The sequence below is a fragment of the Colobus angolensis genome, unplaced genomic scaffold (assembly GCF_000951035.1).
Source record: "Colobus angolensis palliatus isolate OR3802 unplaced genomic scaffold, Cang.pa_1.0 Scaffold5, whole genome shotgun sequence".
In the NCBI taxonomy this organism is placed as follows: Eukaryota; Metazoa; Chordata; class Mammalia; order Primates; family Cercopithecidae; genus Colobus; species Colobus angolensis.
Genome location: NW_012118487.1, coordinates 28,384,469 through 28,390,687, shown reverse-complemented (window position 1 = coordinate 28,390,687; position 6,219 = coordinate 28,384,469).

Below are 6,219 nucleotides of genomic sequence, written 5' to 3'. Positions count from 1 at the left end.
AAAAAAAAAAAAAGAAAAAAAATTTAGCACAACATACAGCTCTTAACAAAATGTTAGTTTTTGGGTTTTGTTTTGTTTTCTTTTTGCCAATGTCCCTTTCCCAGGACTTCTGTGGGGCACTTCTCCTTGACATTCTTTATTTAGTTCTATTCTCCTATAACCAGCAAAATCAACAATAAGCTCTTAATTTTCATATCCACTACCTCAGCAATCATATTCTGTGCTTCTTCATGGTGTTTGACACTCCTGACCACCCTTTCCTTTCAAAAAATGTTCACTACCCTCTGATATTATTTTGCCTTGGTAACGCCATAGTCAATTTGCTAGCCTTTCCATCCACCCTTTCCATGGAAATCTTTCAGGGTCACTTCTTGACTCTCTTGTATTCTTATTCCACTTATTCCACTCTCCCTGGTGGGTCATGTTCATTTCCCCTTCCTCATATTTCAATTTTATGAAGATGATTCCCGAATCGATTTCTCTGGCTTGGACTTCTCTCTCTTGCATTTCAAATTGCCTGGTATATAATGCCATATAAGTGTTTTGTCAGCAGGTCAAATACACATATTTATACATTTGATAAGTATATACATTATAGGCATCTATTAAATATTAGGCACTGTGCTAGGCCTTAGGAGTGCAATGAAAAATAAAATGGATAAAGTCCTTGTCTATTAGAGCTTATAGTCTATGAAGTAGAGATTAACTGGATGTGTAGGTTTGCAGTGGGAGCTGGAGTGTTCTGGGCAGAGGGGATGACCTACATACAGGCCCTGGAGCACAAAGTTCAAGGAACTAAAGATCAGGGTGACTCTAGCAGAAGGGAAAGTAACATAATGTTTAAGAAGCCGGCACAGGATAGACGGTGTAGGACTTGTAAACCATGTTAAGATTTTGCTCTTTATACTAAAAACTACTGAAAGCCATTCATTAGCAATGTTGTAAGCGGACTTGTTCATATTTGCATTGGAAAGATCACTGTAGCTCTGGGGAATGAATTAGGGTTTGGAGAGAATAAGTGGCAGATTAAGAAAGGCTATGAGGGATATTTTGTCAGTACAGTAGACAGGATTTGGTGAGAAATTTAACAGGGAGAGGAGGAAGGGAGGTACAGTGGTTAATTGCTGGGTTTTTGGACTTGAATGATTGCATGGATAGTGGTACCATTCACTGAGACAGGGATTGTTGGAAGACGACCATATTTGAGGGAAGAGAGGTGTTAAACAGGCAGTTGGACATATTGACTTATACCTTAGAGATCTGAGCCAGAGATGTAAATTTCTAATTTTATATGGTAATTAAACCAAGGACATGAATGAGATTTCCTAGGAAAAGAGTATATAGTGAGAAGGAGAGAGGCCAAGAGAGGAACTCAGGAATTTAATTGTTTAGTAGAAAGTATGACTGAGAAGGAGGAGCCGGAGGAGTGGGAGGAAAACCCGGAGTAGGAGACAGTGGGAATGACCCACAGTGTTGGATGCACTGAAGATATCAAGCAAGGGGTTTAAAATACTGAAAGCATTTAGTGAAGTAGACATCTTATGTGACTTTAGTGAGAGTTATTTATATGAAATGACAGGTGGAAACTGGATAAGAGATACCTGAAAAGTGAGTGAGAGAGGATAAAAGGGGAATGGTTGGAACATATAGCTCTGTGAAGGAAGAAGAGGTAGGCCAGAAGCTAGGAGGAGATGTGAGGTCCATAGTGGTTTGTGTATTCATTTTTTTTTTTTTGGATATGTTTAAATGTGAATGGGAAGGAACCAGTCAGGAGGGAAAGGTTGACTTCACGATACAGCAAGTTTTCTGAGGGGGGAGTGCTTTGAATCCCTACCTCTCCACCCTCCCACAGGCCTCTCAGATTACCTTAGCAAGGAGATTTCTGTTATAACAGAAGTACGGCTACAGCTGCAGCTAATGTGATATGTTTGGTAGAAGCAGATGGGAGGCTTCTAACTTGCTTCTTTTGTATTTACCTAAAGTAGAAAATAAAGCTATTTCCTGAGAATGAGAAAAGTTCTGTGAGTGTGTGTGGGGGTGGGGTGGCGGGGGAGGGGTAGGAGTCGGAGTCTTAGTAGGAGGGTTCAAGAGACTAGGGAAACATAGAGAAGTATTCCAGTTATCTACGGCTGCCTAACCAACCATCTCAAAGTTTAGCGGCATCATCATTTCATTGTGCTCATAGACTTTGTGAACCAGGAATTTGGACAAAGCACAGTGAGGACAGCTTGTCTCTATTGCATGGTAGAGGCTCTATTGCCCCTGCACCTGGCCTCCTATCTGTTTTTCAAACTTATATTGAACTACTTGGTTCACCTTCTGGGGTGGTTGTCGTTGATGATACTGTCTCTATGGCGGCAGAGATCATAAAGTCACACTGACATGCTCCTTCACAGAAATCATATCGAGCACTTAAGACTGACATATTTGCTTTTCTTCTTTTAAACTCATTTTTAAAAAGATTTTTATTTTATTAATGTTTTATTTTTTGTTATAGGGACAGAACTATAAACATACATTTTCCATTCGTTCTAGAATTGCCTTATCTCTCTCCAACCTGGTTAGAAGCCTTTCAAATCACCAGCTTAAACACCATCACTTCTGTGAAACCTTAACTGATTTCCTTATTTTGTTGGTGGTCCCAAAGCATTTGGTTTGAGTTGCTAAGTACCATATCTAGAACAGTTGTTCCTAAATTTGTCTGCGCAGTATCGTCACCTGCAAATCATTTAAGAAAGGCAGATTTCAGCCTCACACCCCAAACTTACTGAGTCATTCCTTTTGGACACAGTGATCAACAATTATGTAATTGTTAATTGATTGATAGACATTTGCATAGATGCCAGTAGGCCCATTAGACTCTTTTTTTTTGAGGCGGAGTCTTGCTCTGTCTCCCAGGCTGGAGCACAGTGGCGTGATCTCAGCTCACTGCAGCCTCTGACTCTCAGGTTCAAGCAATTCTCCTGGCTCAGCCTCCTGAATAGCTGGGACTACAGGCATGCACTACCACGCTTGGCTAATTTTTGCTGTTTTTTTTTTTTTTTTTAGAAGAGATGATGCAGATAGGAGACAGGGAAATACTGGGTGGAAGAGGGTGGTTCTGTGGCAAAGGCCCCACCATCACACCTGAAGACCCCCAGCTCTAAATAAGGACAGGCATTCCTGTTTTTCACACCCAAAAAGTTGCCTTGTGGCTCACCACACCCTCTATCCTCCACCCATGTAAATCCCAAACCCCAGGTTCCAGAAGCAGACAAGCAAGCCAGCAGACCAGCAGACGAACAGTAGAAGAGCACGGCAGAGAAAGAGAGAAGAGGAGAAACATCTGAGCACCTAGAGGAGTTCGGATGGGGTGGTTGGAGAGGAGTCCAGCTGCTGGGCAGCCCGACTCCAGGGGAAGATCACCTTCCTGCTCCACCCCCACCTTCTGGGTCCCCATGCATCCCGCTGAAAGTGACCTCCACCTCATATTCATCCTTCAAGCCCTTGTGTGACCTGATTTTCCTGGGATTCTGGACAAGAACTCGGGATACAGAAAGCTGTCACACTGGACTTCTGCCCTTTTGAAAAGGCCACATTGAGCTGATTAATACTCAAGCCGTCTGTGGATGGCAAAGCTGAAAGAGCTTTGTGTTACTGGGGTTGCAGGCACGCATCCCTAGACACTGCCAGAGCCCAAAGTGCTCGCCCTGGCCTCTGCACCTGCCCATCTGCATGCTCCCGCTCCTGCTAGGGGTTTGAGCAGCAGCGCAATTGAACAGGCAAGCCACAGCCCTGTCGCATGTCCTGCGAGGGGGATCAGGGAACTCGCCCATTTCAGAGGCGGGGTTTCGCCATGCTGGCCGGGCTGGTCTCGAATTGCTGACCTCAAGTGATCTGCCTGCCTCGGCCTCCCAAAGTGCTGGGATTACAGGCAAGAGCCACCACACCCAGCCCCATTAGACTCTTAAATCCTCAAGATCAGAGGCCATGTTTGATTTCAGATCCTCTGTAGTGCTTTGCCCATGGGAGATGTTCAAAACATTGTGTGGAGTGTGTCTCTGTCTTCTCTTGGGATTAGTCATTTGTAGAGACTTTTCTATATGCTGTTCTTTTTCTCTTGGATTTCCTTCAGATGTCACCCGATTCTGTTCTCGTTTTTACTTAGCCATCTGGGGCCCGATTGCCACAAACAACAAAAACAGCAAAAACAACAACAACAAACACAGTATGTAAGTGGGAAGTACATTCAAGTTAAATTCAAGTTAAAACTGTGAATGAGGTTGTCATTTTGCTTGCGTTTGTGTGAACTCTTTTTCTAGTCAGGGGATCAAAGATATTTCGTATTTTTATTTATTTATTTATTTATTAGATAGAGATGGGGACCTCACCATGTTACCCAGGCTGGTCTCAAACTCCTAGGCTCCAGTGATCCTCTTGCCTTGGCCTCCCAAAGTGTTGGGATTACAGGTGTGAGCCACTGTTCCTGGACAGGTTTTATACTTTTAAAATGTTAAAGGCAGTATTTTTGACTGTCTTCAAGGTGAGCGTGGTATATACCATGGGAATAAATGGAATTCCCAATGATCATGTTGGTATAGGTTTTCTTTCATTTTTATGGTAGGGTGGGAAAGGGGACAGAAGGGTCTTGCAATCTCATGAAGTCAGCCTAAGCATCTAGTTCCCTGAGATTTTGCTCAACATGCTTTGTTGAAGCAGTTAAACCTGGCTATAGCAGCAGTAAGGGGTGAAAAATAGACAGGATGGAATAAAATTTTTTTTTTTTTTTAAATTTTCAATCGCCATGCTGGCCGGGCTTGTCTTGAATTGCTGATCTCAAGTGATCTGCCTGCCTCGGCCTAATCACAAAACAAGTGAATTATGATCTCAGTGCAGTGATTAAAAAAGAAGTGATTTAACTCGGCAATAATGGATTCTGCTGCTAATTAAGCATTTGTGTTGTACATGGGAAGGTACATTTGGGAAGCAGTTATTTCTCACTGCATACCTGTCTAATATAGCTGACAGTTATAGTCACAGTCCCTTTTTTCCCCCCTTAGGATTTTGTTTGCAGCTCCTTTAAATGCCAAACATTTGTGCTAAAAATAGCTGTTCCATTTTCTTGTGACTCCACCCAGGTCAGTCTGCCTGCCTCCCTTGCTTCCCAGGTGGGCATATCCACGTTACGGTTTTGTTAGTTCGTCTTTGTATGATTTATTTTCCCCTCCAACTACAGACGACCCACATTGCACTTCCGTGACAGGGCTGCAGTGCAGTCACTATGCAGGGTTCCTAAATAGCATCGAGTAGAATGGATGCCAACAGCTGCATTCAGCTGCAGTGGAGGGACTTTAAGGGAGTGGGCACCGGAGTAAACATTTCAAGTGGAAAAATGTCACTGCTGAGGGAAGTAGTCTCCTTTAATGTTTTAAAAATATTTCCAGACCTTGCTAGACAGATCAGTGTGCAGCATCGGGTGAAAGGGAAGCCGAAACAATGAGAGGTCACCAGACAAAGAAACTGGAAGAAGCTTGGAGGGAATGTATGATCCTGACTCTAAGATGCACGTTTTTATTTCACATTTCAATACTTCAGATGTTGAGATATATCTTACAACTGATAGGTGCATTTAATAATTTCCGCTGCTTATCCCTCCAGCACCCCATGCCACTCCATAAAATAAAACCATTATTTAAATGCAGTTGTGAAGCTCGCACTGAGTGATGTCTAGATTTCAGGAAACAGCACGTTCACCAAGGGAAACCCACTACAGTCTAGAGTTTACCTCTCAGCCATGTGAGCTAAGAATCCTAATTTGTAAGCACACAGAAGGACTTTTTGTCTTTACACCTTTATTGAAGTATAGTCGATATACAAAAACTGCACATATCTAATGTATACAACTTGTGGATCTGGGGCATGTGAATACAACTGCAATGCCATCACCACAGTCAAGGAAATAAACATATCCATCTCCTCCGAAAGTTTCCTTGTGTCCTGTTGCTTTTGTGTGTGTGCTAGGAACACTTAGCATGAGAGCTGCCCTATGGACCAATTGTTAAGTATACAATACCATATTGTGCACTATTGGCACCGCGTTGTACAGCAGATCTTCAGCACTTATTCATCTTGTATAATAATAACTTTATACTCATTGAACTCCATTTCTCCTTATCCCCTGGCAACCACCGCTCTATTTTCTGCTTCTATATATTTGACTTTTTTTTTTTTTTTTTTTTT